The sequence below is a fragment of the Mustela erminea genome, chromosome 7, assembly GCF_009829155.1.
Source record: "Mustela erminea isolate mMusErm1 chromosome 7, mMusErm1.Pri, whole genome shotgun sequence".
In the NCBI taxonomy this organism is placed as follows: Eukaryota; Metazoa; Chordata; class Mammalia; order Carnivora; family Mustelidae; genus Mustela; species Mustela erminea.
In genome coordinates this window covers 38,798,207-38,815,301 of record NC_045620.1, presented here as the reverse complement: position 1 = coordinate 38,815,301, position 17,095 = coordinate 38,798,207, and positions in this window count along the sequence as shown.

The window sequence follows — 17,095 nt, the reverse complement described above, 5'->3', positions numbered from 1 at the left end:
CTGGAGACTGGTCACCAGAGGTTTCCTTATAAACTTGTTGTCTTGGTGATCCAGTCCCTAGCTAGGATAAAGGCCACCCCTTAACTAGGCCATCCTAGTTAGGATAAAGGCTGTGGTAACAGCCTTTCGTCTCTTAAGAGGACAACTGGGCTTCTCGGCTCCTTCATACATACAGAAGTAGGGAGGACGGGGAGTTTTGGGAGGGCAGGAACACAGTTCCCTCGGAATCTGATAAAGAGACTTACAAATAGACCCTTCATCATGCAAGAATGATCCTGTGAACCACATTGTAGTTCTGATGAGCGAAATTTCCTTGTGGCATGCTGTGCTGCTTTATGATGATGATGTGTATCATCATCATCACTTATGATGATGAGTATATCATCACGGGGGGACCTCTATCAAAGCTGCCCTTAGCACTTGTGCAGTGAACAGTGCCACCTGGATCTGTCCAGCATTGTACCCTTCTCTGCCATTCTTCACTAGAACCCTGTTTTCCCTGGGGAATCCCCTCTGAAGTTCCCATAGAGTGAGAGGATAGAGCTGAAGAGTCTGGTTCCCTGACTCCTGTGGCAGGGAGAGCAAGGACCTGGGGCTGGGGTAGGGTGGCTGAGGAGAGAGCAGGAGGCTGAGGACTTCTGTCAAGGGCCAAGCTTGAATCTCAGCTCCATAGCTCTTTAGCTATTTGACATCTTTGAGACTCAGTCTCCTGATCTGCAATGGGAAGATCTCAGCAAGCTGGTACAAGGATTAATGGGATAATGTACCTAAAGGAACTATCCCAAGGTCTGGTATTCTAGAATGAACTCCTCAAATGGTAACATCTAATACTCTTTAAAAGCTCATGGAAAATTGAATGGAATATGGGGGTAGCCGAGTTGATAACAGTCAGTGTGGCTTCAGTGCCCTGCAGTTGGTTATCCAGCCAAAATCCCAGGTGTTTTGGTAGGAAAAAATCATACTTGCCTACTTGAAAATCCAACCCAGGGACAGGAAAAGAGTGAATTAGTAATGTTCCTTGTAATCAGAAAGTGGAATGAAATGGTGAGAGAGCACTGAATTTAGAACAAAACAGCTTGGAGTTGAGGTCCAGCTCTGTCCCTTATCAGCTCTATATATGACGTTGGGCACAATTTCTATAAACGTCAGTTTTTCCCCTATAAAATGGGATTAATTCTTACCTCACTGGAGAGTTGTGAGGTTTAACATAAGCCTAACTTCAAAAATGCTTATAAACATTACGTGTCCAAATACTAGCCATAGTCATTTATTTGACCATGAATAATCCACACCTTTCTGAGGTCCAGGTGTTTAGAATTTCCTGGACAGAATCCATCACTTACTAGAAAGTTCCACTTCTTTTTTTTTCTTTTCAAATTTTTATTTAAATTCTAGTTAACATAAAATGCAATATTGTTTCAGAAGTAGAATTCAGTGATTCATCACTTATATATAACACCCAGTGCTCATCACAAGTGCCCTCCTTAATACCCATCATCCATGTTGCCCATTCCCTCCATCAACCCTGTTTGTTCTCTATAGTTAAGAATCGCTTATGGTTTGTTTCCCTCTCTTTTTCCCTCCTTCCCATATGTTCGTCTGTTTTGTTTCCTAAGTTCCACGTATGAGTGAAATCCTATGGTATTTGTCTTTCTCTGACTGAGTTATTCACTCAGCATAATACCCTCTAGCTACATCCATGCCATTTCAAATGGCAAGATTTCAGTCTTTTTCATGACTGGGTAATATCTATATCTATCTATCTATCTATATATCACATCTTTATCCATTCATCAGTCGGTGGACATTTGGGCTCTTTCCATAATTTGCCTATTGTGAATATAGAGCTCCACTTCTGAAGGAACTTTCACTTACAAACATGCAAAGAAGGAGCAGGCATCCAAACCTCAGGTCAGGGCCTAACAGGCCTGCAGTGAATTATACCCCACAAGTGCCTGCAGTGTGAGCACTTCAGTGACAGGGATAAGGACAACTAGGGGAGTATGGAAGGCAGATGGGGGGTCCTGTCTCAAAGTCTGGATGAATGAAGATTGAGCTTCTTAGAGGTAAAGCTTGTGAACAGAGCTGCTGGCAGGGAAGAAAGGGTGACTCTGCTGTGTAGAGAAGAGCACTGTCAGAAATACAGGAGCAAGGGCAGTGTGAGCTCATCAGTTTCCCATTTCTGTTAATCATACCAAGTAAATGTGGCAAAGCCACTGAAAGCATGAGCGGCTTAGGGTGATTGAGCCATTCAAATGTCCATTTCTGGACCTCTTGTCTGGAGCTGTGGCAGAGGCGGCTGGTGCCTGCATGAGCCCCTGCCACACCCATGCAGCTGCCTGACAACTGGCCAAGGGTGAAGGAGCCTCCCGCCTGTCCAACCCTTCTTTCTGCTTATGACAATCCCGCCTCCTCCACCGGCACACAGAGCTCGTATATTCCTTCTGCTTCTGATAGCTTCCTTGACTATAAGCTTTTTGTTTTTCTAAATCCAGTTTTCTTTGTAACTCCTTTTTCCCTCTACATTTTCTCCCCTGGTTCTTTATTAAAGCCCAGTAGGTATTCAAGTCAATAAATTTTTTTAAAAGTCAAGTATGATTAATTTTTTTTCCCTAGAGCAAGGGTCCAGAGTCATTTTATAAGGAGCATGCTTTCAGAATTCTGTGCTTTCCCCCAACATCTTAAGGGGTGGGTTTTGACAGCTGTGGCCGAGAGTGGCTGGTGAAAGCAAGAGAAGAGAATACAGTCTTGTGGGAAGCAGTGGCATGGTACAGCTTGCTGCAGCCTTTTTCTAGGAATCCCAGGAAGCACAGAGAAAAGGGTGTGGGGAGGCTAAGGAGACTCTTCTGTTTTTCCTTTTTTTTTTTTTTTTTTAAGATTTTATTTATTTATTTGACACAGAGAGACGCACCAAGAGAGGGAACAGGAGCAGGGGGAGTGAGAGAGGGAGAAGCAGGCTTCCCATTGAGCAGGGAGCTGACAGGGGGCTGGATCCCAGGACCCTGGGATCAGGACCTAAGCCCAAGGCAGACACTTAACCGACTGAGCCACCCAGGTGCCCCCTCTTCTGCTTTTCGCATTTCATCTTCACGATGAGGCTGGAGGTGCACATAATTACCTCTGTATTCCACAGAAGGAAACAGAGGCTAGGAGAAGCTATGCAACTTGTTAAGATCACACAATAATGTGATCACATAATAAACAATAAAGCTAGAATTTGAGTCCAGACCTGACTCCAAAATACCTATTCCTCCATATTACTGTTCCAGTTATTTCTTACTGCTTAACAAACTACTCAGAACTCAGCTGTTTAAAACAACCATCATTATATCTCAGGCATTTTGGGCAGGGAGTGGCTGTGTGATTCTTCTGTTCCACATGGCATTGACAGAGGTCACTGGTTGGTGTTCAGCTGGTGGACAGATGGTTCTAGAGACTCGAAGACAGTTTTGCAATCCTGGCACCTTGGCAAGGTCGCTGAAGGCTAGACTTAGCTGTGAGGGGTGACCGGACTCTCTGTATGTCATGATCTCTTCTGCATGATGGATGGAGTCATGGGACTTTTTACACAGCATCTCAGGACTCCCAGAGAGGTTCACAGAGACCCAGGCAGAAGCTGCAGGTTTCCTAAGACCAAGGCTCAGAAAATCCCAGAATATTACTTCTGCCACATGCTGTTGACTCCATCTCTCAATGGGAGTAGCAACAAAGAATTTGTAGCCATATTTAACCTACTACAAATAGACGATCTAAAAACTGACCAAGGAGGGGGAAAAAACACCTACCTACCAAGGGTTATATAAATTCACTGAGGCATTGAGCTACTTGGAAGACAGGATTGTCTGTGAGGTGAGATTCTTCTTCCATGTTATAGACTTCCCGCTGCAGTGATCTGATTACTTCTTCAGAATAGCGTGACTATTAGCAGAAGATACTTAAAAGCAGAATCATAGTATTTTGATACTAACTGATGAATCGGTTCTGTCTCAAGAAGAAAGGTACGTGTAAGCAAAGTACATGGATTGGCAAATGTAAGGAGTATGTCGAAAGAACTGAATGCAACAAGTAGGCCTGCTTCAGCCTGGAACCCCTGACTGAGGAGCAAGGGAGCATGGGAAATGGTCAGTTTGAGCTGTTTCCTCTCCTATCCTCAGCTGCCCTGATTCTGGCTCTTCCATGGTAGAGGGAGAAGGAGTGGCAAGAGGTGTGGCTTAAGGACTAGGCCAGGTTATGCTAAAGCTGCCTGGAAGAAATCTTGCAAAAAGTGCTCGCTGAACATGGAAGTTTACCATGTCCGTTCCCATGGAATACTTTTGTGACTTTCTTGTGGATTCCACTGCTGGGAACGTTTTTGTTTGGGATCTCCTGAAAGCTAAGCCTGAGACCAGGATTTGTGTCTAGACTATTCAACTGGAAGGTGATCCCAGGATTCAGAGTGAGGGAGCCAGAAGGATGAAAAGTCATAAAAGAAGGTGTATTATTGAGGTCACTACTGTGACCTCAATAGGTAGGACCTTGGGGGTCCTACCAAGGACCAAAAGTTTACAAAATATCTCCCAGAATTTTATGTCTGGAAAATGAGAGGCTGGGTCACTTGCCCATCAGTTACCTTCTCCAACATCTGAGGATTGCGCAGGGCTGCAATAACTCCCCCTCATCCCTTTCCAGGCTATTTCTCAGAGGCTTTGGGGATGTCTCTGAGATAAAGACCTGTGCCTTCCCTCAACATTGGGCACAGCTAGCAGGAGTCTGGGGTTGCAGGAAAAGGCCCTCCACAGCTCTAACTGAAATCAGAGCTGACCAAGAAAAGCATCTACTTCATGAGTGAGGCCTCCTGAGCCCAAAAGCCCTGCTCATCCATTAGTCCATCCAACAGATTCTCTGGTGGGACTCCCTACCTATGGTAGGCTGAATAATGGGCCCTCAAGGACATCCATGTCCTAATCCCGGGAACCTATAAATGTTAACTCCTATGTCAAAAATAAAACTCTGCAGAAGTGATTGCATTATGGATTATCGAGATGGGGAGATCATCTTGATTATCTGGTAAGACCTAAAAATCCAGTCACAAGTGTCCTAATAAGAGAGGGGCAGAGAAGCCTGAAACAGACAGAAGAGGAGGAGGCAGTGTGACCACAGTGGAGTGATGTGGGTGCAGCCAAGGAATGCCAGCAGCCATCAGAAGCTGGAAGAGGCAAGGAATGGATTCTCCCTTAGAACATATGGAGGTAATGTGGTCTGGCCAACACCCTGATTTCAGACTTCTGACCTCCAGAACTGTGAAGGAATGACTACCCATCATTTTAAGCCACCAATCTCGTGGTGATATCTTTACAATAGTTCTAGGAAACTAATGAAGTGCCCTCTCTCCAGGCAAGCTCTAGGCTGGCTCTATCCTTGTGTCCTTCATCTGGTCCCAGAAGAACACACATTCTTGACCCTGCCCTTGGTGGAAGAGCAGCCAGCTCTAAGGACAGCCCATTAGCGAAGGATGATATGGGAAAGCAGAATCATGGTATTTGATACTAGCTCATGAACAGTGTCTGTATCAAAAGGAAATGCAGGTGCAACAAAGTAAATAGATTAACAAATGTAAGGAGTATGTTGAAAGAACTGAATGCAGTAAGCAGCTCTTACTGCCTACTTCAGCCTGGGACTTCTGAGAAAGGGGAAAGGAATGCTCCTCTGATTCTGTTGGTCTCATTCTCTCTCTCTCCTCTGGGGCAGGTAGCCATAGCCTCTCCCCACTCAGCGTCTGTCACACTCCAGGTTACCATCCCCCACATTCTAGGCACTGCAGATGAAGTTCTCCAAGCTGCTTCCTTTGAGCCCCTCTCCTTTGGTGACAGTTGATGGCAGAGGTCCCTCTCTCCCTCCTGCCTTGGGAAATACAACAGCAATCAGAAAACTCCCTGCAAAAAAAGTTGCTTCAAATACTCGAGCCCCCAATCTCCACCACTTTGCAAATCCACGGAGGATATCCAGCCACTCAGTTTAGAAAATTGGCTCTTTTAGTTAATTCTCAGCCTATAGGCCTCAACATAAATCTAGGCACCAAGAAATCCCCATCTGACGATGTCATCACTGAGAAATGTGCGCCGAGCTGGGAACAAGCAAACAAAGAGCTCCAGTTCTAACTGTGCCAGAAACTACTGCTGTGGGCTCCATTAGTTTCTTTCTCAGGAAAGTACGAAGGTTAGAAGAGTCTGCAGTTCCAAAGCCACGAAACCAACAGTGAGGTGCACAAAAGTAGCTTCAGAGCTAAGATGGCCCCCCTACCACTGGCAAGTTAGAAAAGGCTCCTTCAGTTTGTAATGGGTTCATAAAAATAGTCTCAGCCAACTCTATTCCACACCCACGGAAAACACCTGAGGCATCAGAAAAGAAATTTATTATTATTATTTTTTTATAAAAGTCATTGTTACCAAAAAAAAAGAAAATGCAGAATGGGTGGAAACATAAATCATGGATTTCACATTAAATTTGGCTCCATGTGAGGTTACAGGTTTCCCCACCACTTCTGTGTTCCCTTCATTCCTTATTCTGCGAGAATGAATTCTTTCCCCATGGAGTATTTTCTTAATATGATTAACATGGAAAAGCTATTTACCTCCTATAAGATGTATCCTTTTCATAAGGAAAAGTAGCAACCCATAGCAAATATAAACGTGCCATTGTAACAATGGCTTATTATTAATAGAAAACTAAAAATAGTGATTCCACTAGCGCTACCTGGAGGAAAGCAATCTTGTGCTGAACATGCATTTCCAGAGGCACCATGGACCTGAAGGGTTTATAGTTCCCCAAACTCCAAATCTTCTCTTCTCAGCGTCTTCTGGGAAAACCCAAACTAAAATAATCTGTTGAAGAACGAATTGTCACATCTTCCAGATAAGAATATCCTGGCTCAGAGAACACATAGGCAATGTGCCCAAGGTCATACTGATGAGGGAACAGAAGGCTGGCTGAAGACAAAGCACCACCTCCCCAAGCCCCCTTGCCCCCACTCCTGGGTGGGACACATGTGACATTCTTCCAGAAATCTCCCAACTATGTTAATGTTAATGCCTTGCTAGAGGGGAAAGCAAATCTTTTTTAAGATTTTATTTATTTATTTATTTATTTATTTGTCAGAGAGAGAGAGAGAGTGCACAAGCACGCAGAGGCAGAGAGAAGCAGGCTCCCTGCTGCGCAAGGAGTGTAGGACTTGATCCCAGGACCCTGGGATTGTGACCTGAGCCAAACCCAGTGGCTTAACTCACTGAGCCACCCAGGTGTCCCAGGAAAAACAATCTTAACCTGACAATGGTAAGTCCTCTGGTATCTTGTAGGTCCTCTTTAGCATATGAAAGTTCATAATCAGCCACTCCTCACAACCCCAGGGCAGCAACCCTTTCTACCCACAGGTCCTGTCCTCGTGCTTTAATAAAATCACCTTTGACACCAGAGACGTCTTAAGAATTCTTTCTTGGTACTCGGCTCTGGACCTCAGTTATATTCTAAAACTTCATCAACACTGCCAGTTAGTGGAAAGATTTAGGATTCAAACTCAGAGCCAACCTCAAAGCCAGTGCGCTCTCTTCCATTCTATCCACCCTCCCCATTATGCTATTATCTTATTGTCAAATATAGCTTTTAACATGGCATCTATTATTTTTCCTTCTTCCCATTAAAAATATTAAAGTGAACTAAAGTTAAAATTTATATGTTTCTTTAGAAAAATCCTTGTTTTAATCATGTTTCAAAAGCATCACAGAGAAAACCTTGCCAACATACAAAAATCCAAAAGGCTATCATTAATCTTGCCATGTAATTCACTGACAACTCAAAATGGAATGTGAAATCTTGATCATCATCAATCAATGCCATTGACCAATACTGTGGGTCATTCTCTGAGCTATACTGACTTTCCTCACTGTCTGGTTTTTTCTCCCATTCCCAACCCCTTCCCCACACTGTGTAAATTTGCTTTCCAAAGATGGCTCCCTTTTCCAGATGAACAGTGTCAGTATCAGCGCCCCATCCGGGTCCTCTCAGGCCAGTTCTCAGATCACCTGCATCTTCCATGTGCAGTCCCTGCACGTGGCTTCCTACCTCCAGCACCTGCATTCCTCGGTCTGAGGACGGTCCTTGGCTGCAGGAGAATTCTTGGCCACACACAGGGCACTGGGACCAGGCCTCAGCCAAAGAAGAAGAGGAATTTCCCAGTCTCCTTGCCTGAGCAGGCTGATTTGGAGTATTTAGAGCTCTCAGAAGGTGTCCAAGCAGGATTGAACCCCAATAGTCCCCTTTAGTAACCTACTAACTAGCACTTTTTTTTTACAGACTTTTTCTCCCTTTCATTTTTCCATTCCCTCACTTCCCCACTCCCTTTCCAAATAAACTACTTGCCCTCAAATGTTTGTCTCAGGGTGTGCTTTGGGGGGAATTCAAACCAAGAAAGAATCTAAGGAAAGATCATATTTAAAATACCAGAAAACAGAGATAATAACCAAGTTGGAATGAAATCAGCATCTATTTCCATACGCACTAGATTGTACACTCTGTGGGAACAGGGATCATGTTTAATTTGTTCACTATGTATCTTGAAAATAGTTTATACTGTTTGGCCCCACTGTATAAAAACTGAGAAGTATGTATTTATATATGTAATATATTAGAAAATTCTATAAAAGCATACATGAAAATGGAACATGGATCTCTGAGGCACTATATAGAGACCCTCTCCCCAAATCCTGCAGACTTGTCCTGAATGAGAAATTAATTTTTGCTGTGCAAGCCACTAGTAATTCAGAGTTTATTTGTAACTGCTGCCTAGTCTAGACTAGTATAACTAAAATAAATAACAGGTAGATTAAACCACTTTATACAGAAGCATTAAGAATTAGCCTAGAAAAAAAAAATCAAGAAAAATATTTAACATCCCAGCATGAAGAAATAATTTTTAAGCACCAAAGCAGTGAAAGTTATCACAAAGGAAAATATTACAGATATGAGTAGAAATGAAATAAAATTTCAGTACATTAAGAAAGCCACCACATACAAAATGACAGAAATGTGGAAAAATGTATGGAATGAATAGGTCAGAGAGTTAAGGTCCTTAAAGTTTAAAATAAACTATGAAATAGAAAAAAGTGGGGAAAACACATGAAAAGACAAATAATTTAAAACATGATCAACATTGATTTGCTCTACATTTGCCTGCACTACACTTTATATGTTATATTATTCTTCATCACAGTGATTCTATAAAGGGGGGTACTATTATCATTTCTGTTTTAAAAGGAGATCACAGGCTTAGTGAAGCATTTTGCAAAACTCAAAAAATTGCACAGCTAGTAAGTGTATGTGAACTTGAATCCTATCAAATGCCAGAATGAGCCAATACCCTTTCACAGGAAAATACATGAGCTCATACTTAATGATCAAAGTAGTATTTGAAAACAATAATATATCATTTTTCACTTATCAAATTGGCAAAGATCCATTAAAAATTATAACTGAAATAGCGAGGGTGTGGTAAGACATCCATTCACTCACTCTTCATTCATCTGTAATTTCTGACCATTAAGTAATTGTTGAAAATCCATGAGGAACCAGGTACTTTCTAGGTCCTGAGAGTGTAACAATGAACAAAACAGACCAAAGTTTTTGCCTTTCTGGAACTGTCCTCTATCTAGCAGGTATATATTGGTACAACTTTACTAGGGGTGAAGCTTGATAATAATGATCAAGAACCCTACTTATGTTCGTGATTTTAATCTAGTAATCCCACTCCTAGTAATTTATGCTATTCATGTTATAGTTGTCTATGATGAGAAAAAAAATAGAAAAAGTTACAATCCTACAAAACAGAAATCTCTTACTAATATATGACTTACTCACATGATGAAATGTTACATTGTCATTAAAAAGTTGTGTTTTTTAAAGAATGACAGGAAAATGCTCACAGTATGATATGTGAAAAGGACAGGATGCCAGATGATATACTATATTTGATTTTTGTTATCTAGTTAGCTAGTAGTATAATACTGGAGAGATAGACACTGAAAATTTAATGGTGGTTGATGGGATTTCAGGGTTTTAAGAATTATCTCCCCAAATGTCCACAGTAAACCCATACAACATTTATAATGACAGTAGGAGGTAATTAGGAAACATGTTTTCAAAAAGTCTTGGTCATCTTTTAATGGACAGCTCAAATGGGAAGGAAGCTCCCTGCCTGTGTGGTATTTACTTCTCACTGGATACATTCTTCCTTCTCTCTAGCATTCTCCATCTTCTTCCCAGCTTCCAAGCTGATCAGTCAGTCATGGGTTCTCACTGATGACCACCTCGAACAGCTCCCGTCCTCACCTGTCAGTGTAGACTCACCTTCATCACCATCTGTTCCTCCATTTGGGATGCTTCAACCTCTTTGGACACTTAGCTCTCTGGACCTAAATGTTCTGTCTCCCTCATGGCATTCCTCACACTGTATCAAAAAGAAATGATGTTCCTCACACTGTATCAAAAAGAAATTACGTTCTTTTTCAAAAAGAAATGATGTACCACTCCTCAATTAAAATTCATCAATGACTCTACATTGTCTTTAGGATGAAGGTCAAACTCCCTATTATTCGTTTGGGTTCCCTGAAGAAAACCTTGAAACAAGGACTTGGTGTAAATCATTTACTCTTGTCTGGGCCATAGAAAGCACTCTGAATGATCTATTCCTACCTTATTTCATTAATTCTAAAATACATATTTTCCCCAAATTTAACATCTCTAAAATTAGGATACAAATCACAATGAACAGCACTTAGAATTGAAAAAAAAAAAAAAAATCCTGTATTTTTTGTTGTTGTTCTGCCCCAGCTCACTGAGGGCCCTTAAAGACTGCAGCCTCTTCATCATTACACCCTAGTACCTGGCACGATGTCTGGGACCTAGTAGGTGCCCAGATAATTGGTGAAATAAACAACACAATTAGCAAAGTCTTCTCTGATACCATCCCCACCCATACAGACAGCATATCATCTCTCTCCTTGAGTTCCCCACATGTTTTGGCCAGACTTCTTTTCTGGCATTTCTCATAGTCCATTACAAACTATAGGGGGGCACCTGTGTTACCCTGAACCCTGAAATGAAAGTAGGATCCCTGCCCTATTTATTTGAGAATCACCACACACTAATTTGTATAGTGTCTTCACACACGTGTCTCAATCAGAGTATTGTTGGTTGCAAACAAACAAACAAACAAACAACAAAAAAACACATAATGTCAGCTTCACTGTGGTCTCTAGTCAGCCCAGGGAGAGCTCTGTGAGGGCAGCGATTAGGTCCTGCTTATCACTGGGTATCCAGTGCCTTGTCTAGTAGATGCTCCGTAAGTACTGAATGACGAACTTGCACACACCCACCTTTCTTCAGCCTCCAACCCAGTCTGACACACTCTCTCTCTCCAACACAAGCTCATCACCAAGCGCACAAAGAAAGACTCATGTGTTTTTATAACCAATATGGCAGCACAAGTCCTTCAAAATCCGCAACCACAAGAGAAGAGAGGTTAAAAATGGGGTCTATCTGTGATTCAGTCCCGCTGCAGGAAAAGCTGTTGCTCTAGAGCAAGTTTTTAGCTTTTAACGCCCCCACCCCAGCTCTCCACCCACCCCTGCCCAAGCCAAATTAAACCAGAATCTCTGGGGTAGGAGCCAGGCAGTAGTACTTTTCAGTTCTCAACATTCAGTCTACTATAATCTGCAACATAGAAATTTGCTCTAAATAAATCCCACATAAGGGGTGACTCCAAGTTTTGCAAAGAACTCAATATGGAAAGCCCTTAAATGGAGTGTTGTGCAAGGGACCTCAAGGACATTCACTTGGCATGCTTCACGACTCTACATCCAGCGTAGGGGAGGTGTGGCAGCCGGGCCCCAGCTCTGCTGGGATTGCATGAAGGATGTCAGCCTTCCACAGGTTCCTACACCAGACTCCCTGGAACACCTGCACTGCAGACCCGACTCTCCACCACAAGCTAGTGACTTCAGGCAAATCCATCCCTGAATATGGAAACTAAGGAACTCCGTTTCCTCAATGGTAAAACGAGATTTCTCTGATGTCTTATACCTCAAAAGTTTTATAATTCTAATCTAGCCTCTAGAGAAGAAACAAAATGTCTACAATAGAAAAATGCTTTAAAATCTTTTCATGTGTGGCAAGAATAGAATTATTTTTTAAGCTATGAGGTTTATTTTAATTCTTAGTTGTTGGGTTTTTTTGACACCCAATTAATTTCATCCAGCATTGGTATCTATGTTTTGATACAGAAATTTTTTTTATCATGTGCTTGTGTGAAATAAATTATCCTAACTTGCATTTAATTAATCAGAAAATAATGTCTAAGTGCCTCTAAGAAAGAAACATTCAATCTTCACCTAAGAGAGAATTAGAACAAATCTCACTTAACTGAGATCTATTTGAATTTTGTGATAGAGGCTAAACAGCTGTCTGAGGTTGTGCAATTTATTCCTTTTTATTTTCTTAAAGATTTAATTTATTTATTTGACAGAGAGAGAGAGAGAGATCACAAGTAGGCAGAAAGGCAGGCGAGAGAGGGGGAAGCAGGCTCCCTGTTGAGCAGAGAGCCTAATGTGGGGCTCAATCCCAGGACCCTGAGATCATGACCTGAGCCCAAGGAATAGGTTTTAAAAAACTGAGCCACCCACAATTTATTCCTTTTTAAAAAGAGATAATGACTTTAAAAGTAGTGTCTGTTTATTAATCAATCTTCTTGTGTGGGCAAGAGGGAATTTTATGTAGGACAAATGGTAAGCTAGCATCACAACATAAGTCAGTAATTTATTCCTGAAAGCATCCTTAAAATTCATTCTGTCTAGAATAATAATAGCTAACATTTCATGCTTATTATGTGCCAAGCACTGTTCTAACCGAATATATTATTAACTCATTTGATCTTCACAGCTACCTTCCCAGGAGAATAGCCTATCATCTTTCCTCTTTTACAGAAGAGGAAACTGGGTCAAGAAACTTGTCCAAGGCCACATATTCAGGACAACCAGGTCAGAGTCCATGCTCTTAACCACTGCACTGGAATGCCTTGAGAAAGTTCATAAACAATTTTTCAGGTGAGTAGATTCTGACAATTGAATGTAGGTTCTCCCACAACTATTGAATTCAACAAGGCTATATAATGCCTAGCTTTATCTAGGCTAATGTTCCCTCAAACAGGTTCAAGGTCTTGCAAAGCACTCCTTGATAAAACGGTTATTGGGTCATTAAGTCCATTAGTCTGAAATTCAATGACGACAGCTGGACATCTTGCCTGGACTTGAGACCTACCATTCCAGCATAATGCCCACCAGCACCACTGCAGACCTTGCTTTGATTCCCATCATAGCTCTAGTCTTATTCTCTAGGACTGAGCTCTTCCCTGTTTCCCAGTCCCAGCAACTGTGTCCTGTACCGTTATCCGTATCTGCTTTGTTTGATACCCAGATCCCACCACAATAAGAATCTGGCCTTGAAGTCCAATCAAGTGGCTGATTCTTAGGATTTGCAGCTGAATATGCCCAATGCAACTGCTGGTCTTTCCTGTCTCCTGCTGTTTTCTGTGCTCACAGAATCCCATTGTCTGCTTGGCAGTGACTCCTCTGGGAGTTTCCTGAGGCACATGAAACTCTGATTATAGCAATGTCAATAGTTCAAAGAACTGAATATTTAGCTGAAGAGGAAGAACTTAAGGATGGGAAATAACATATAAATGGAGAAAGGAGAATGAACTAACAAAAGTTCAAGATAGTCTGGGACAAGAAAGTAAGATGAACTTGAGCTGGATTTCTTTTTTTTAAATTATTTTTAAAGACAAATTTATTTATTTGAGAGACAGCATGAGTGGGGTGAGGGGCAGAGGGAAAAGCAGACTCCCTACTGATCCTGGGACTCTGGATCATGACCTGAGCCAAAGGCAGCCGCCTAACCAACTCAGCCACCCAGGCATCCCAAGCTGGATTTAAAGGATGGCTGAGTGTAGAGCGGGAGGGATGCGGAAGAGGTCGGAGGGCAGGAAGCTCTGCAGGAACAGATTCAAACACAGGGGTGAGCATGTTTTGGACAGTGGATGGAATCACCTGCCTGGTGTGTACAGTGTTGCGGCAGATTGGGGAGACATAGAGGGAAAGAATGGTAGCTCTTGGAAGGCTTTGACCTTCCTTTGACCTGAATTGCACTGTTTGTCATCTATGAGACTGAAGTCCCATATTGTCTGTGCCATTTATGTGACTCTAAAGAACAGTCTCCCTGAAACCGTTTCCTCCTCTGAAAAATAGGGACAATCGGACTAGTATCCACCCCATAAGGAGCTGTGAGGATGAAATAATTGAGAATGCATATCAAAGGCTTGGCACAATACAAGAGTGCAAGAATGCACTTTAGAGAAAGGTCTCTACCAACCCATGACATTTTGGTACAGGGTAAAGGAAGCTGCCTTTGTTGAGAAGTTCAGCTGGCTTCTCAAGACACAATGCAGATTTCCTGATTCAGAGATCACAAGGTACTTCCTATCTGTGCCTTTGCTTGGTCTTCCAGAGTGCTGCCACTTGCAGCCAGAGCACCGTCTCTTCCGATCTTACTGACAGAACCTCGTCACCTGGACAAATAACTGGGAACTTCCTGTGAGATTCAGGAACACTTCCTAAATGCTAAATGTTTGGTGACTGTGAATAAATGGCATGTTCCATGAAAAATGTAGAAGGCAGTCCACGCTGACTATGTAAGGATGTGGAGCCCTCCTTTGTGGCCCGTGGACTTAGAGTAACAATGATGCATTTGGACCACTTCTAAGACCAGGAGACCCAAGGTAAACCGCACTGTGCCTACCTTATCCTCAAATGAAATCCAAGATAATTTTGAAAGGAGAAGTCTTGGGGCACCTGGGTGGCTCAGGGGGTTAAGCCGCTGCCTTCGGCTCAGGTCATGATCTCAGGGTCCTGGGATCAAGCCCTGCATCGGGCTCTCTGCTCAGCAGGGAGCCTGCTTCCTCCTCTCTCTCTCTACCTGCCTCTCTGCCTGCTTGTCATCTCTGTCAAATAAATAAATAAAATCTTTAAAAAAAAAAAGGGAGAAGTCCTCAAACATCAGCATGGGGTCTGAAAAACAGCAAAGGGAGGAAAAAGAAATGCAAACCAAGAAAGAGACTCTTAACTATATAGCCAATCTGATGGTTACTGGAAGGGAGGTAGGTGGGGGACGGTGAAATAGGTGATGGGGATTAAGGAGTACATTTGTGATAAAAACCAGGTGTTGTATGGAAGTGTTGAATCATTGCATTGTACACCTGAACCTAATATTACACTGTACGCTATCTGGAATTTAAATATTTATGGGGAAAAAAACCAATAAAATAAATCAGTATTGTAAAGGATTTCAAAAAAAAGGAAGAAAGAAATAAGGATGGAGGGAAGGAAGGAAGGACGGACGGACGGATGGGTGGACAGATGGAGAAGGAAGGATTGTGCAGCTGGGAGGGCAATCTTATCAACTTGTCTTGGGACCCAGCTCCAAGTACTGGGCTAAATGCTTATGATATCATCCCGCTGAATGGCTCACTGCCATCTTCCCACCATGACATGATGAAGGGATGTCCCATAGTCCCTTCAGTGACAGAAGATCCCTGTGGCCAAGGTTTCCAAACAATAGGGAGATGGTAGAAATGTTCCATTTGAAAAAGCCCCTCAGGAACATGGAAGCAGGCCTGTGCCCTCCTTTGAGACTGAGTATCAAACCTGTGATTTCACAGATGAAAACCCTGAGGTCAGAGATGGAGTTTGCCCAAATGTTAGGAACCAGCAGGGCCAGGACTAAACCCAGACCATGACTCCCAGGCACTGCACTGACAGAGCTACCGATGGCATCCTGAGCACCTGCATGACGGTCTTGAATAAGGAATCTGGAGAATGTCCAGACTACATGGGCCACTCCGAAAGTGCAGGCAGTTTACCTTTACCTTTTGGCAACAGCTAGCAAGCCTAGATCAATCCTAGCTTTAGGAAAGCCTTTACCTACTTCCACAGCATCACGCTCATCTGACAGCCTGGCAATTAAGTGCACAGTGCACAGTCTATACTGGTAACAAGTTGTCAGGAACTCAACAGTTAAAGCAAAAGGGAAGGGAGTGAGGAAGCCACATGTACTTTTTACACTGAATCCTCATGGTCAGAATTTGACTTTATGGTTTCATTTGACTTTACATAATTTGAAATAGCAGGCTATCTTCTATACTTAAAGCAACAGCTTGGCATACCCCAGGCACCCAACGTTTCTCGGACAGTATTGTCGGTTATCTATTGCTACATTAAGACATGACTGCAAAGACAGTAGCTTAAATGACATTTATTATCTCAGTTTTCGGGCTTTGGAAATTTGGGAGAGGCTTAGCTGGGTGGTTCTGGCTCAGGGTCTCTCAGGAGGCTGCATCGAGGTGTGTCAGCCAGGACTGTGATGACATGAGTTAGACAGAGTGGAGGATCTGCTTCCAACATGGCTCCCTCACACGGCTGCTGGCATTTCCTCACCTCTATATCTTCTCTACGGTGCTGCTTGAATGCCCTCACGCTATGGCCACTGGCTTTCACATAAGTGATCCGGGACAGAGCGAGGTGGAAGCAATGCTTTTCATCATCTTCTCTCAGAAGTGACACACCTTCTCTTCGGTATTTTACTTGTTGGAAGGGAATCACTCAATTCAGCCCGTGCTCAAAGGGAGGGAAATTAAGCTCCTCCACTTAGAAAGGAACATATCGCACAATCTGTGGATAGATTTTAAAACCACCACAAGTCCAAAGCATTATTTACTCATTTGTTAACAACTTAACAGTGCCCACTGTACCTTCCATTATTTTCAAATTAATTGTTTTTATACCAGCAAGATAAATCTCTGTCAAGTATCCAGGCAGAGAACCACAGCATATCAATTTCTGAAAGGGCAGGCCCACTTATGGTAAGTTTCCCAAGATAAACTTCACATTATTAATGGCAACAGTAATAAAACACTACTTCAAACCTCTCCCTGCAACCCAAAGCTCAAAACATTTCTTCT